This window comes from Dermochelys coriacea, chromosome 3, assembly GCF_009764565.3.
Source record: "Dermochelys coriacea isolate rDerCor1 chromosome 3, rDerCor1.pri.v4, whole genome shotgun sequence".
Lineage (NCBI taxonomy): Eukaryota > Metazoa > Chordata > Testudines > Dermochelyidae > Dermochelys > Dermochelys coriacea.
Window position 1 is genome coordinate 3,796,785 of NC_050070.1, and position 17,493 is coordinate 3,814,277.

A 17,493-nucleotide genomic window follows, 5' to 3' on the forward strand; every position below is an offset into this window, starting at 1 on the left:
GCTTATTCTGGTATAGCTCTGCCAGTCAATTTCCCCATGTAGACAAGCCCTTGGCATTGAGTAGGGCCCTATCAAATTCATGGCCATGAAAAACACGTCACGGACCATGAAATCCGGTCTCCCCCGTGAAATCTGGTCATTTGTGTGCTTTTACCCTGTACTATACAGATTTTACGGGGGAGACCAGCATTTCTCAAACTGGGGCTCCTGACCCAAAAGGGGGCTTCACAAGGTTAGTGTAGGCGGGTCATGTTAGTACCACCCTTACTTTTGCCTTTGGAGCTGGGTGGCCGGAGACCAGCGGCTGTTGGTCGGGCCCCCAGCTTTGAAGGCAACGTCCTGCTAGCAGCGTAGAAATAAGAGTGGCAATACCAGACCATGCCCCCCTCACTTCTGCTCTGCTGCTGGCAGCAGCCTCCGCTCTCTGGCCACCCAGCTCTGAAGGCAGCGCCCCGCCAGCAGCAGCCCAGAAGTGAGGGTGGCAATTCCATGACCCCCCTCTGATAAACTTGTAAACCCTTTCCCCTTCCCCCGCACAACCTCCTTTTGGGTCAGGACCCCTACAGTTACAACACCATGACATTTCAGATTTAAATATCAGAAATCATGAAATTAACCATTTTTAAAACCCTATGACTGTGAAATTTACCAAAATGGACCGCAAATTTGGTCGGGCCTTAGCATTGAGCCATGCAGCCTTCCTGCACTGGAAATTCTCCCCGGTCCCGGGCACACACTCCCTTCTCTCCACCCAACCGGCCGCATAATGAGCTCTGGGCACTGCAGGCTCACAGACATCGTCAGCAGTTGCATAGCATGCAGCGAACCCAGGGCCTTCCAGCTCCAAACACGCCAGGCCTGTCTTCACTGCAAAGCTGAGTTAGGGGCAATGCTGGCATTGAACCCTGTCCACACCCAAAACCCCTTAGTCCAAGCATGGTGGGTGCTTTTCACTGGAGTTGGCACAACTCATCAGCTGCTAACACAACCGCCGTGCACTGCTAACACCATCACATTGGCAAGGTCCAGTGTGATTTCGCACCGCAGCCCCTCTCACTTGAGCTTGGCTCTCCTGAGAGGAGTTAACCCTGCCATGAAGACACAGCCTAGGTTAGACTTCTCTGCCCGTGCCAGCAAAGGGACCACTCCCTAGCTTTGGCTAGGATCGCGATGAGCTCAAGCATTCCCCTCTGTCCTTGCCCTGGGGCAGTTTATGGGCACAGGGGGCGGCGCTGAGTTTTGGTCTCCTTGATGCTAGCAGCACGTGCCATTTTCCCGCGGACGTGTAACAACCAGCAGCTCCCCACAAGCCTCCATAAAGGACCGTCAGGGTAGCCTGGCAACCAGGAGGCCGTGGGAGCAGGGGGCCCAAAGGAAGCTGTGGATGCGTGAACAGAACCAGGCTGCTTGGATCTGCTCAGGCAGCTAATTGCCACCAGTCCTGGCCGCTCAGCAGGGCCAGCACAATATGCCGCAGGGTTTGGGGCGGGGAGCCCAGGAGAGAGAGTCGGCACCCGCAGGAAACGCTGCTTCCTTGTACAAGGGCGGGGGTGAGGAGCGACTGGCCCCTGCGGGGCGCTGAGTGTCTGCACCACCAGGCAACACCAGGGTGAGCTGAGGAGGCTCAGACTCTGGCAGGATTGGGCCCGCAGTAAATCTGGCCATGGCCCATACGAGAGCTTCAGGAGGAGTGTACAAAACAGCAGTTAGGGGTGATCCATGCAACTTCCACTCCTGGCTTCTGGCAGTGAGAGATTTAGGGTTGCCTCAAGCCTGGGGTTACATCCCTGACCGCCTTGGCTAATAGCCATCAATGAATCTACCCTCCGTAAACTTATCCAGTTCTTTTTTGAACCCAGTTATATCTTTGGCCTTCACAACATCCTCTGGCAATCAGTTCCACAGGTTGCCTGGGAGTTGAGTGAAAAAGGACGACTGAGTGTTTGCACTAAACCTGCTGTCTGTTAATTTAATTGGGTGACCCCTGGTTTCTGTATTGTGGGAAAGGGTAAATAACACTTCTCTAGTCATGTTTCCCAGACCATTCATGATAGTATAGACATCTATCATAGCCCCCCTTAGCTGTCTCTTTTCCAAGCTGAACAGCCTTCCGGTGCTGGCCAGCCAGAGCCAGGAAACTTGGCCAGATGGGCCCCAGGTCTGATCTAATCTAGCAACTCCTACACTCCTAGGATGTAAAAACTTGTACGCACTGTGTGTCCTGCTATTGTCTCTTGTCTTATATTTAGACTGTTAGCTCTTTGGGGCAGACCCTGGAGCTTCTGTATTTGTACAGTGTGTGGCACAGTGGGGTCCTGGCCCTTGCCTGGGGCTCCTAAATGCTACATCAATCCAAATAATACATAATAAGTATGTGTTGCTCTCCCTGCTCTGAAGACAGTTCACAGGGAGTTCAAGTGTTTCTGGGGCCGTGTTTTAATCGTCCAGCTGTAGGATTCTGCCTGGCAGGGTGAGCAACTGAAGCTGAGGCTGGATGGCAAAGCCATCCCGTTATCTGCCACGCCTGTCTCACTCCAGCCCAAATGCAGATTGCACACCAAGAAAACAGATGCGGTGCAGCCCCATGGTATCTGAAATTTCGCGGTGGCCAGGCCTGCTCTCGGTATAGTTAGAGCGAAGGAAGAAGAAATACTCATCCCGGCAGAGGAGGGGAAAGCAAATGATTCCACCCCCACCCCTTCAATCTCATCACATTTAATTTCATCTGCAGTAAAGAAGTTGCTAATTAGCATCTCAATGATAGCACAGCCCCAGATCTGCACAGACCCTGGCTCTGCAGGAGCCCGTCCCTTCGTTCATCTGAAATGCCAGACGAGGATGCTCTATGGGAGCACCATTAAAGGTGACTGTCTGCTTTATTAGCTCTCAATCAGCAGAAATTGTTTGTATTCTCATTAGTTAGTCAATTGCACAAAACGAATCAAAGCAAAAACGCCTGGAGGGGAGGTTTGCAGCAGGCAGCTTCATTCCCTTTCTTTCCCTTCCTAGACATTCTGGGGGGCAGGTGAAAATGAAGGGGGTGATGAAACTGGGAATAGCCAGGCATGGGGGCTCGTGGGCGGTGAGTAACCTCCCTTCCCCTCATCCTGCCCCACTGGCCCCCTTTTTCCAGACTTCCGGCACACCGCTCTGCCAGTGGACCAGGAGACTTTGGCAAACCAGTAAAGTGCCTGAAACCACCATGGCTTATTGCTAAAAGCAGCCAAGTCAGCAGGCTGTAAATTGGCCAAGTCAGCAGGCTTAGCTTAACCAAGGCAGGAGGGGAGGGGGGGGTTTTGGGTGCCACAGAGAGGGCAGCTTGACCCCGCGTCCTTCCTAATAAGAATTGCATTGAAGTGGCTGATACATGCATTTTAGAAGAGCAGGACGTGCCCCAGGACTGTCTTTTGGGGCCTCAAGGCTGCAAATCCTGAAAAACCCACACCTGGTTAATCGATAATCAGAAGGAACCTCTCGCTTGACCATTGAAACCGTTTACTTAACAAGTTGCTTTAAGGGACATATAATTCTATTACTAATGTATAAATAAGGGAAAAAAGTTTGAGGTAGGGAGACTTTTCAGGCCTGGACTCTCCCTCTGGATGCACCTGGTATTCCCCACTGGCAGTGTTGCCCCTGTGCCACTCGAGAGCCACACTCAGCTTTGGTAATTATCAAGGATTGGGGGTGTTTTATTCACCTGTTGCAGACGTGTGTGTAAGTGCTTGAGACTAAGTAAAGTTTAGTTTTAAGTGAAAGCCCTCTTGTGTTGTCCTGTTTGTGCCAGCCATCTATCCATCCCATGTCTCCCCTGATTTATTTCCTGATCCCACCTCGCACAGAGTAAAAGTTACCAAGAGCTTTGGGTTGGAAGAACCCTGGGTAACACCAGTGCCCCTCAATCCTGACCCGCAGCCCCCAGCCTTTTTCCCCAGTGCTGGGCTCCCCCTAAAGCTCTGTTTTGATGCCCTCAATCTTGACCTGCAGTGTCCCTGTCTCTGCTATTCCCATATTGTCCCCTCCCCAGCTCTGACTGACCCTATTTTTAACCCTAATGTGCCCTGTCTCACCCTCATCTATTGCTTCATCCGTCCTCATGCCACACAACCTCCCCACAGTGATTCCATAGCGCCTGGCTGAGATCGGCATTCTAGCCCCGTCAGTCTCTGATTTCTAAAGTCAACCCCAGAACAGGACAGGGGGAATCGGACCCTCGCTGGCCTGGCAAGGCTTTGGGGTGAGATGAGGACTCTAGCTGGCCACACTTTACACATGGAAACATTCAAAGTAAAAGGAATTTATTTCTATGGGTCAGGAGGGAAATTCCAACTCAGCTTTAACTATCCAGGATCCATGCGTGAGCATTTCACACGTCGCACAGGAATTCCTGGGCTACCCCAAGGAGTACCACAGTTCCCACAGTGCTGGTGCCAACACAGACCTCTGAGGAACCGGCCTATGAACCTCACTCTGCTGTGAGCAGCAGCCGTTCATGGCTGGTTTCTTTCCACACACGTTCGTTTTTTAACACACGTCTTCTGTTCCTCGCCCGGGGGTTATTTAGCTTCCTTAATTGTTTTTTATGAGTTACCCTTTGAAAAGCTATGCAAAAAGCCAAGCCTCCGGGTGGCCTTTATCTATTTGATTAACTGAAAGCCCCCTTGCCAATTAGAATGGATGATTCGCCTCCTACTGAATCTGCACTGGCTTTGGCTTGGGTTACGTTCAGACTCACTCAGAAGCCGGATAGAAACAAACCATACTCTTGCTGGAAGGTTGCAATGTCACCCTGCTTTATCCCTTAGAATTCAGAACAATACGACACAAGAACCCCAAAACAGAGAGGGACAAAGCAGGCTGCTCCCTATGGCCAAGAGGCACTGCCCACCCTGCCTTATTCTAGGCTGGCACGGCGCAGACTGACTGCTGAACACATCTGGGAAGTGCCAGCAGATCGAGGGACATGATCGTTCCCCTCTATTCGACATTGGTGAGGCCTCATCTGGAGTACTGTGTCCAGTTTTGGGCCCCACACTACAAGAAGGATGTGGAAAAATTGGAAAGAGTCCAGCGGAGGACAACAAAAATGATCAGGGGGCTGGAACACATGACTTATGAGGAGAGGCTGAGGGAACTGGGCTTGCTTAGTCTGCAGAAAAGAGTGATGGGGGGATTTAATGGCAGCCTTCAACTACCTGAAAGGGGGTTCCAAAGAGGATGGATCTAGACTGTTCTCAGTGGTAGCAGACTACAGAATGAGGAGTAATGGTCTCAAGTTGCAGTGGGGGAGGTTTAGGTTGGATATTAGGAAAAACTTTTTCACTAGGAGGGTGGTGAAGCACTGGAATGGGTTACCTCGGGAAGTGGTGGAATCTCCTTCCTTTGAGGTTTTTAAGGTCAGGCTTGACAAAGCCCTGGCTGGGATGATTTAGTTGGGGATTGGTGCTGTTTTGAACAGGGGGTTGGACTAGATACCTCCTGAGGTCCCTTCCAACCCTGATATTCTACGATTCTATGATTCTATGATTGCACCTTTCCCTACAGAGCCCCCTAGCCTGCAAGTAGGACCAGAAACTCTTAGGATTTAAAGTGACGGTGTGTAATTTTTACAGATGTCAATGCACCACAGCTCTTCACATGATAGGTAGCCAAGTGTTGCACCCTTCCGTACTGCCCTAGACAGCCTTAGTTTCCCCAGCAACCAAGAGGAAGGTCCCCAGCCAGTGATGGCCCACATCCCGTTTGACTCCTGTTTTTCCATCAGCCGATTAAGCAACACGGAACACGAGGTCAGGACCTCCTGCTCTGAGCAGATTTCCTGCTAGTTGGAATTAGTGTTCACAAATGCTATACAATCCTAGACATTTACAGTTAGGCTGCAGTTCTAAGACACAGCCCATAGTATGGGACAGTCTGTGGCTTCTCCACCCCAGGAGCATCCCAGAGCAGGAACTGTGGCTTAGGGAGATGTAATTCCCCCTCTGCTGCCCCCTTCGTGCCATATGGGGTAGTGCCGCTGGCTTTCACCAGCATGTACTCCAGATCCCTGCGGTGACTAGCAAACAAGGGGGTGGAGTCAAGGCTCCTCCTGTCCTCGCCCACCTATCCCAGCTGGCACACAGCTCTCACAGGTGCCTGGACCCAAGATCTGATTAACCCTCACAGAGATAGGTGTGTGTGGGGAGGAAAGTTTCCTATTCCCCGAGGTGAGCATGTACTCCTAACTAGCCCTTAGTGTTGGATGGCCATATTTGCCAAAGCCTCTTTATCCACTGCTCACTACAGCCTCTGAAGAGACCCAATGGATGGGTGCAAATTCCTCCATCTCCTGACTTGGCAGCCAAGCTCGGCCTAGCTCTCCAGGAAGTCTTGTCTCTTTGCAGATAAAGCTCCTCAGGGAAAGGCTCTCACCTCTCCATACATTTGAAAAGCATTATGTCACGACCCAGGCCTGTGCAAACAACAGAGCAGAGGCCACGAGAGAACAGTCAGGACTCTGGGGTTCCCCTTTCCCATTTCTTTCCCTGACTTGCTGTGCCCCCTTGGGCATGTTACTTCACTTCCCTGCACCTCAGTTTACCCATCCGTACCAGGCGGATTGCGGGGCTCACTTAAACTTTGTGAAATGCTTTCAGGAAAGAGACAGGTGGACTGCAAAGAAACGGTGCTACACAAAAGCAAAGCTGTCTAATCACGCTGCATTCCTACGGCCCCTTTAATCCAAGGACTCTCTGCCTGAACGCAAACCTCTCAAGGATCCCTTCCTACAGAGAATTTTAGATCCAAGTGAGTCTAAACACACCCTAACCCTGAAGAATGTTCTCTTCTGATCAAGAGGTGTGGCAGATAATGCTACTGCAGTGACTCTTCCTGCCCAGGCCATGGAGTGGACTGAATGACCCACGAGGTCTTCTCAAGTTTTAAACTGCTGTTATATCGATGGGTGCTCTTCTGTTATTATTTACATTACAGGCCCGGACATGCTAGGCACTGTACGTACAAGAGACATGCCACAGAGAGCTAATCTGACTAGACAAGACAGTCAAAGGGTGGGAGGAAAGGCTTATTATCCCAATTTTACCAAAGGGAAACTGAGGCACAGAGAGAGCCCAAGGTGACCCAGAGCTCCAGAGTCTAAATCTAGGGCTTTAACCACAGCAGTCTTCCCCTCTGCCAGTCGCATTGGATAGAGCAAAGCAGCCCTGTTTACACATAGGAAGACCCAGGGGCTTATTTTTCCTGAGCTTCAAAGAGACACAGGTTTTGTATAATTTATTAAGAAATGAATAGCAACAACAAAATATAAAACTTTGGAGCAGCCAAAGTACTGACTGGAAGTGGATTTGAGGGGGATTTTAAGAAGTAGCAGGATGAATTAATTCCTGATTAGCTCCCCTCGTTCAAGGGGGGCATCCGGACCCTTTAGTGTCTTGCAGACTGAATGCAATTATCTTTACTTGTTAATCATCCTGGGCTCTGAGCTGAAATGCTGAGCATCATTCTCTCATCTTAACGCACCGGACTTTACCTGAGATGCAGGATGCAAATGCTGATGCTCTACGGGAAGGAGACTAAGCTCCGGGTGCTGGATGGCAAAGAACTTTCCGGCTTTGTTCTATGCAGGGTCCTTGCTATTTCATTTTTTGGGTGTCTGGTTCATAAATAATCAGTGCCGCATATGGCGGTTTGAAAAGAAGGCAGATAGTGCCAGATACGCTGAAACAAGAAGCTGGTTTGCCCCCACCCAAAGTCATGCCTTGAATATTCAGAGAATCCTAGAAGTCAGAGAGGGACTTGAAGGCTTGGCTCGTTCAGTGAGTCGATCTCCAACTTAGCCATGATCTTGGGGTTTTTGCTGCATTAGGCCCTTGCAGTTCATTTCCCAGAGGTTTTAAGTCAGGACCGAGGCCAGCGGCAGAGCCATGTGTGGGATGCACCAACCGTGACTGCCTAGCCTGGACTTGGCGCTAGCCAGCATCTATCTTTCCCTCTTATAGTGAGGGTTAAACCTGAATGCTACTCACAAGATCAAGCAAGTGTAACACTGACAGACCCCGGTCATCGGTGGGCAAGATCAAACCTGGGACCTCTGGAGCTAAATGCATGAGTCTCTAGTGCATGAGCTAAAAGCCACATGGCCTTAGGTAAGGCTGTAGCAGACTCAATCTTTCTCTCTCTAAGTGGTCTTGGTGCCACTAGATGGGACAACGTGCCACATCCAGAAAGTGTGTGGGTTACACAAGCAAGCAAGCAAGCAAGCAGTGTGTTTCCCAGGTACCTGATCCAACATCCCATCCCCCCTCTCCTCTCCTGGCATATGCATCTCCTCTATAAACGCCCAGGCTCTCTTATTTCCTAAACCTAATGCCTTCCCGCCCAGCTGCCCTTCCTCGCTGCAGTGCCCCAGCTCGCCCCCATCCCGTGCTGAGCATGACGGGAGAGCTGCCCAGCGGAGGTCGGCTAAACACACAGCCTGGTTGTCTAACTGGGCGTTGGACCCTTCTCCAGCAGCAACCAAAGGCAGAAGGGATGCCAGCCATTAATACCCCTCCCCTTCCATGCAGGCGGCTGGCGGTAAAGCCGGTTTGTCATCCCGGGTGACAGTGTTCTCGCCGTACTGACCGGCCTCGGGGACAGGCCAGTGCAAAGGAATGGCCTTGTCATTAAATGTGCCTCACCCCTCCAGCACCAGGCTGGAGAATCAGTCCCAGGCTTATACAGAGGGGAGAGGACCAGCTGGTGCACAAACAGCATGCCCATAGATTTTCCTTCCAAGTACTGAGCTGCCCAACGTTGCAAAGCTTCCGCCGTAACAGTCCTCCTTGTGGTGGGAGGTACTGCAGCAATGCTTACAGAGGCGGAGCTACGTACGTTGCGGGAGCCAGATGGGATGAAATCAGAGGGCCCGCAGGACAGTGCATGTGAGCGGCGAGTCCCGGGCATGGCAGAACACAAGAGCTTGAGGACAGATTGGTTTTGTACTGGGGGAGAGTACAGTGCTGAGCATCAGGAAGGGAAGGCACTGCCTGGAACAGGAATCATGCTTCGTGTGTGCTCCTTGTCAGTGGTCCCTGGCAGGGTACCTGAGATGTTACATAAACCTTCTGTGCTACAACCCTTACATAACGTTCTCCTCCCCTGCACTGCAGGCTGCAAGGGTGTGAGCTGGCTCAGGCTGTTAGACCCAACTGCTCTGCATTCACTATTGCCAATAGCACATTTCCTTTGGCTTCCCTGGCAGTACGGATTCATTTTCTATGTGCCAGGAATAGCTTCCCCCTCCAAATCCCTGCCGAGCCTTGCAGCGCTAATGAAACGTGTAGACAGGTCAGGAGAGCGTTTTTTCCTCTGCCCATTGTTTGATGTGACATACAAAGCAGGATAATGACTGCCCATGACATTAGCCAGCTCGGAATGACATTCATTTGCCAGTACATACACAGCCCACCATGATACCTGCTTCTCATGGGCACTCTCGTTAGCTAATTAGCTTTGAAGAGTCCAGTACAGATGCTGACTGACTCACACCAAGATTAAACACCTCCATCCCCATTGCACTATGGTCAGCAGTCAAATGGGTCTGCGTGGCATTGTGTTTCTTTTGCTAGCACGGTAGAGGCAGGCTGGGCCAGTGCTTAGGGAGAGATCCGGATTCAATTCTTTGCTCCACCACCGGTTTCCTGTGTGAACGTGGACAAGTCACACAGGGCATGTCCCGACTTGGAGCTGGGGGTGAGATTCCCAGCTCGAGGATACATCCTCTACGCATAGGGTCTGACTGGGTTTGTACTCGAGCGGCTAGCCTCTCTCTCAGCTTCCTATGCTATCACGGTGTCACTACAGTTTTTAGCACACTAGTGCAATGACAGCTAGCAAAAATATGTCTCTTCAAGCGTGGAGTCACACCCTTAGCTCCAAGCGTAGATACACCCTTAGTGGCTCTGTGCCTCAGTTTCCCTTCTGTACAATGGGCATCAGAGCACTTATAATAATAATACCTCACAGGGGTATTATGAGCATAATAGTGCCATCTCCTGGCTTTTCCATGGCTGGACAGAGCTTTGTGGGTTCTTTCAAAGCAGGGCTTCCCAGGCTAACCTAGAAAGGAGGCAGACCCAACCCAACGCAAACCATTCTGGGTGGCTATTTATGCCTAGTACCGGCAAGGTAATCAGAGAGCCCTGGGATCTCTGAAGGTCTATCTGGACCACAGAGCTGTCACTGTGTACCAGTGATCATGGGGCTGGAGGGATTAACTGATGAGCTGCTGAATTCATCTAGCTGGGTTGAGTGACAGCTCCAGTAGGGACAGGGGGAGAGAGGATAACCTGGAAGGTGTGAACATCATGGAGCGGGGAGGTGTGATCCAAGGGGTTAGAATCTGGGCTGATGGGACAACCTTGCAGCCCAGCCCTGGTCCAGAAAATCCTTTCAATACCCGCTTAGCTTAAGAAGCCACTGGGCCTAGCATGTGCTTAACTTCTAAGCACACGCGACACATACTGTGCTGGATTGGGGCCAGCACACACAGCACTTTCCAGCCTCAGGGCCATAATGAGCACATGGATGAACACCAGGGACAACTTCCTCGGGATGGGAGCTGCCAGGCTGTGGGATAGTTTTCCCAGAATGGAGGAGACGTTAAAAGCTAGGCTGGGATAAACCACTGGGGTAACAGAGCAGAGGGGCAATCGGATGCTGTAGAGCCAGAGATTTTCGATCCCCAACCTGTAGGAAGACAGGTTAATTCAGATCTGGTCCTTGCACCTAGCCCAGGTTGGAAGGGTGAAATTCACCCCTGTGCACAGGGGTGCCAGAAGGCCAAAGAAACCCCCTGAACCTGCCGACGTGAGACCCCAGCTCCCATGCACACAGACAGACAGACAGACTCTTCCACAAGCACGTCCATCCTCTGTACTGCAGCATCCTCAGGCTGCTGGGGCCGGCTAGGTCAGAGCAGGGTGGTGGGCTGGCCAAGCTGTGCTCTGTGGCCAGCGCTCAAAGAGGACTAGCAGTGGGACCCGGCGCTGCTGGGCACCGAAGCCTGTAGCACGGTCAGAGGTCAGCGTCTCCAGGCCATGCTGTCCTTGGCAAAGATCGGGCACCACTGCAGCGGCTAATAACACACAAAAACAGGAAGGTGGGGAGAGCCCATCCAGCGGGTCTGAAACCCCAGCCCTGCTCCCGGCACTTCTGTGGGAGCCTCCTGGGGAAGAGTCATTCCGGGGGCTTTATGGACCAGCAAATGCCCCATGCAACTAGGCCTGGTGCAGCCATTTACCATCCTGTTTCTCAGTCTCCCCAGGTAATCGCTCCCTCCCAGCAAACTATTTAACCGTAAGCCAGTGAGTGGGGCCACCCTGTACCTCAGTTCCTCCTGCTCCCTCTCCACCACAGGGCACAGCAGCCAAGTCCTGCTGACGATTCATGTCCCTAGAGACCTACCCACCTCCCAGCTCTTGGACCCTCCCGCCCTCTCTTCCACCATTACCCTCCTGCTTCCTCTCGCCCTGCACTGGGGACTCTGATTGTCCCCAGCCCGGCACTCTGGGCCAGATCTAGGGGAGGGAGGCCAGCGACACGAGGGACACACACACTGCGGATGCGGGAAGGTTTCCAGCCATGGGGGGTAGGACTCTGCTCCAGACAAGAAATCCGAACTCCCTGATGCCTCCGTGAGCCCTAGAGAAGTCTTCCCGTCCCTGCAGCTGATCTTACTCAGCTCCCAAATGGCACAGCGCTTGTCCCCCAGTGAGCAGCATCCATGCCCCCGGACTGCCAGAAACCCCTCGCACCCCCCAATCTTGCATACGTCAAGTCCCTAGAGCATCACCCACATGCCGTAGCTGGACGGTGAGTGAGTGTGTGGAGCTGGTGGATTATATGGCTCAGGCTCTTTATGTGCATGTGTGAAAGTCCCCCAAGCGCTGTTCTTTCTCCTCCTCCATCGCCAGCCCGTGACCGATGGATCTGAATAAACGAGGGAGAGGAAGGGCTCAAGGAGAGAGCTCACTTGGAGACGGAAGGCAAGGCAGAGCTAAGCCACAGCTGGTACTATTCACATGGTCCCCCCGCCAGTTCCCAACTATGCTTCCTCCTGCAAATGTCTCTTTCCTTCAGGAATGCCCTGCCTCAAGTGTCTTCTGTGTCCCCGTATGGATTTCTATTGCTCCCATCATCATCCTAGCAGCGGAGCCAAGCACAAGTCCAAGGCCCGGTCTGCATGCAGAATCACTCCAGTTTAATTACAGGTGTGATTGAGTTACACTAGTGCAGCGTTAAACTGATTTAAACCCAGCTTGGGTTGATAAATTCACAGGCACAAGCTAAACAGATATAACCAGTCTGACACCAATACGAACGCATCCACACAGGGGTCTGCACCAATTTAGGTTAAATGGATGCAAACTGTGTGTGTAGACACGCTCCAAGTGACACCCTTTTTGTACCATTCTCCGCTTCTCCTGAGCGAGGGGCTCCACAATCTTCTCACCTTGGAGTGTGATGTCCGCCAGCCTGGTCAGCACTCGGATGGGTGACCTCCCAGGAGCGCCCGGGGTGCTGCTCTAAGTGGTGTTAGATACTAGATGGCATTCCTCCTTCTGAGTCAGTGAGCCAATGCCCAAGGCTGCTGCTGGGGAGCACTGTGATGTGCGAGGCATCTTTGATGGGTTGAGTCCAAGACCGTCCTAAAGTCATGTCGTCATTCAAGATCCCATGAGTCTGTATCTGGGAGCTGAGGGGTTACACTCTGGCGCCCCGGCAAAATTCCATTTTGGGACATTGCAATTTACCTCCGAACACTCGTCCTGTCATTTCTATTGGGAACGGTGTTGTTCTTCTCTTCCTGGTCTAAACTGCTATGCACTGGGATTCCTCCTCCAAATCACTTCTTTCCGCCAGCTTCCCGTCGGTACCTTTCTCCCCAGCCTCCCCTCCAGACACCATCTGCCCACACTATTACAATCAAAGGAAATAATTAGATGTGTATGTAACATCCCCCCACCCCCTGCCTGGCACAGATCATCAGAGGATTTGAATTCCAGCACCATCAGAACTGGAGCCAAAGGGTTAAGTCCATTAGCTGATAACAGGAGTAGGCCATTATCCTCTATATGGACCAACTGCTAGATGGCTAGTAGGCCATTATCCTCTATATGGACTAACTGCTAACTCCACATGACACACATTGTGGAGGGATATTACACCATACATGACAATAAGCTTTTTTCGCCATCTTTCTCCTTTAGGGTCCTTGGCCTTCCATACCCGATTCCTGACTCTTGCCTATTTCTATCCTTTGCTGTTTTATATCTATTTGAGATCAGAAGAGTCTCAGAGCTGAGGTGTGGCACTCGTAGTGGGTCTGTACAGAGCCATGCACACCTATGGCACTATATGAAACTAATAAGTGCTGCTGTGCGCTGTTGGACAGCTGCCCTGTCCCACCTCAGAGGGGGCAGCATCTCTGTGGTAGGGGAAAGGATCCCTGTATTTCATTTGCAGAACATTTGGGGATGGAGGCTGCTCCATTAATGCACATTATCAGCATTGTAATAAATGGCCTCATTTCAGATCCACGGAAATTTGCATCCCATTAATCCAAATGGGTTCCTCACAATGATTCTGCTTTAAGAGTGGTATTTTTGGACTTCATCCCCTTCTACCATAGTGACTTCATTTTGTTAAACCAGCCAGCCCCTGCCTGTGAAGGTACTGCCCTCTGAGCATCTCCCCTAGACTTGGAAAGGGAGAGGGTGGCTACCACAGATCCGCCTGATCAAAGAGGGAGTGTTGCCTGACAATTACAAGCAGGGGTTGTGACCTAGTAACTACTCAGTTCTTGTTCCAGTCCTGCCACTGACTCCCTGCATGACCTTGGGCAAGTCCCTTAACCATGCTCTGCACCTCAATCTGCAATATGGGGATTAGCTCACCACACGGGGATGTGGTAGGCTCAATCTTCTGTGCTCGGAGACCCCTGGATTATCTCGTTCCCTTCTTCAGCCCACTTCGTGTGAGAGATTCTCTCTAGTCGGGTCTGAAATATTTTCTTCTGCTGTTTACCCAGTTGCCATGGCAACCCACTAGACTTAGCAAGTCCCATTTTGGGATCACAAGAAGGGTGGATGGGAAGGGCGGGCTCTTGGGTGAGCCTCTCGCTCCAAGGGAAGAGGACACCACCAGGATTTGGTCCCCAGCAAACCCTGGGTCCACAGCTTGAGAACCATTAAGTGAAAGGAGTAACTAGGTGCTAAGTGAGATGGGTTGCTGGTTGCAATTCCTTCCCTGTGGCCCCTGCAAGGGGGCTGTGATTGGGGTTCCCCACTCAACCCAACACGGCCCATGCACAATGCATGTTGTCTAAACTCACCCCTCCGCCTCCTCCCTCCCTGGGATTTCCCTCTATCCATCAAGTACCAAAGCCCTAAGACAGGATTGTGCCATACTTACAAACATAACCCATAGCTCCCTTCTGAGTGGGATGATTACAGTACCTTTCTGGGGCATCTCCTAGCTCCATCTTGCTTCTTCCTGCCTGGTGCTAATGAGACCAGCTGGTCTGGTTGTCAGGGGGGGTCAGTAGCGCTGACTCTCCATTCAGTCTGACACTAAGTTAGAGGGTGCCCAGCAAACACTCACGGGTTCTCCTTTGAATCCAGCTAGTGTGGGTAACAGCAGCTGTGAAGAGAGTGCCACGCAGCCTTCAGAGCAGGCAGCGCCAACCTCCCACAGTCCAGAGGGCCACTTGCTGGTGGGATGGCCTTGAACAAGTGACTGGCCTCATTTTTCAGATACCGATTTCAAGGCCAGAGGGGAGTCTGCGGAGCATTTAAGCTGACCTCCAGAAGGAGACCGGCTGGAGAACCTCCCCCGGTGAGTCCTGCGTGAAGGCCAGAACGTCCGGTTGGGCTAGAGCAGATCCTTTGGAAAGCCCGAGCCGTACCTACCCGTCTTTGTAAAGCACACGGTAAGTGCTAAGTATTATCCCAGGGAAATGGATAATGCAGCCTGAACCATGGGGTCACGGCCAGCTCTGCACCCCAATGATCACTGAGAGGCTTTTCTGTGCTGCTCCCCACTATAGCACCAGGGCAGCTGAAATCTCAATGGATGGGTTTAACCCCACCCCAGGCCTGAGCAGGAGGGAAGTCCTTTTATCCCCATTTTACACAGGGAAACTGAGGCTCTGCGAGACCGAGGTACATCTACACTGTAATGAAATACCTGTGACTGGCCCGGGTCCGCTGACTTGGGCTCTTGGGACTTGGGCCGCAGGGCTAAAAATTGCAGTGTGGATATTCAAGCTCAGGCTGGAGCCCGGCCTCTGAGATCCTCCCCACACAGAGTCTGGGACTTGGTGCCGCGGGGGGTTTTCTTGCAGTGTAGACATACCTGAGGGACTTGCCCTAATGCGTGTGGATCAGAGCCAGGATTAGCTCTCATGTCCTAGTCCAGAGATTGTTAAGCCCCAGAGCAACCTCCTTCTCTGGCAGGGACATTTCAAGGGAAGAGCCCACATTACAGCCCTCCCTTCGCATCCCTCCGACGGCTCCCCCTTCCCGAGCGCATCAAGCTGCTGGTCTTCTCTTTGAAGGCCCTTCTCTGTCTAACCCACCCTTCCCGTCCTCTCTCCTTCGCTCTCAATGTCCAACACCCACTCGTTACATTTCCAAGTGCTGTCTTTCCCCCGCTGCCTGCCCCTCACGCTTGGGAGGCACTCCCTGTAGCCATCCACCAACCTACATCCTCCTCCTTCCGACTCTCCTTTGCCTTGCTGCCTGGACAAAACTACACAACAGTGAAGCAGCTGGTGTGCTGAGATCACTGCCAACCATAGAGTTGCTTTGTTTCGTGATCATCCCCCCTTTGTCTGTCTGTCTTCATCTGTTGTCTCTTGTCTTATACGTAGATTGTAAGATTCTTAGAGCAGAGAAGAAAAGGAGGACTTGTGGCACCTTAGAGACTAACAAATTTATTTGAGTATAAGCTTTCGTGAGTTACAGCTCATGAAAGCTTATGCTCAAATAAATTTGTTAGTCTCTAAGGTGCCACAAGTCCTCCTTTTCTTTTTTGTGAATACAGACTAACACGGCTGCTACTCTGAAACCTGTTATTAGAGCAGAGACCAGCTCTTTGTTCTGGATTTGTACAGCACCTAGCACAGAGGGGCCCTGGTCCATGACTCGGGTTCCCAGGTACTATGGAAACGAAAATCCTTAAACAACAATAAACATTTAATTTCTCCAGCAGAGCCGCACTGAAAGGTACAAACTCAATGAAGCAACACTCTAAGTACCCGAATAGCAGTTATTGTAACTTGGATTGTGGCCGTCTCTGAAATAAAACCAGACGGTCACAGATGAACTGAAATGCTTTCAAAGGATAAAGAGTTTCAAGGTGTCACTCACATCCCACTTGTACAGTTTATCTTCTGTAAAAGATACAGTAGAAATCAAAGGAAACACCCACTCTCTTTTTAATACACATTTTCTTTTTCAGTGCGACATACTGGTGCTATCTTTAGTCCATGCTTATCTGTGATCTTATGTCATTGTACTCCGAATATTTCTGTCACAAGCGTTTAAGAGAAAGCTACATTTTAAAACCACAAACCCTCTGAAATCCAATTGCTCTTTCACATCCTTTCCAAGTGCCGCGCTGAGAGTCTGAGGTCAATAAATCTGGACTTTCAGGCCAAAAGAAATAAACACTGTCTTATAAAGCTGCGTGGGGTTGTGTGAGCACGTGAAAACACGCCCTGTTGTGATGGAGAGCAGCAAGCTGGGGCCTGAGGCATTTGCTCTGAGAATCTTAAACTTGGAATTTTTTCCCTTTTCTGCAATTAAAGATAGGAATGGCAAGCTGCATGTCCAGAATGGTTTGCAAAATCCAGTCCTGATAGCAATATTTTTCATGCCATTTCAGTGCAAACAGTGGGGATTTTTTCTTTAAAGAATCATTCCCCAAATGCACCAACACTGATCAAACTGGCACATGAAAACCTCTTTGGGATCCATTTCCACTGGAATGGCGGGTGTGTCTTATTGGACCGACTTCTGTGGGTGAAAGAGACAAGCTTTTGAGATACCCAGAGCTCTTCTTGTATAGGCTCGAAAGCTTGTCTCTTTCACCAAGAGAAGTTGGTCCAATAACAGATATTACCTCACCCACCTTCTCTCTCAAGGGTCCTGGGACCAACATGGCTATAACACTGTGTAAATGTAAGAAAGGTTTGGGAGTCATCAGTACACCGAATGCATTGCAGCCACTATCTCAGAAACCTCTGAGCATGTTGAACTGTAGCCACCTATGACACCCACTAGGGGAGAACCCTTGGGCCAGAGAAACAACTAGCCACAACCAAAAGACATACATCAATTTAAGCTCATCAGCTGTAACTAGTTTTGTTTTCTCTGCAGAGCTCTATCCTAATTATCTTTGCCTCAGACAGACAAATCAAGCCCACTTACACTCTTGGGATGGAGCTGA

At 51.0% G+C, this 17,493-nt stretch overlaps 1 protein-coding gene across 3 annotated transcripts in view; it reads right to left on the reverse strand.

The window, feature by feature from the left end:
• Positions 1 to 17,493, reverse strand: part of OTOF (otoferlin) — a 217,812-nt gene that overhangs the window by 182,675 nt on the left and 17,644 nt on the right. The window lies entirely within an intron of this gene.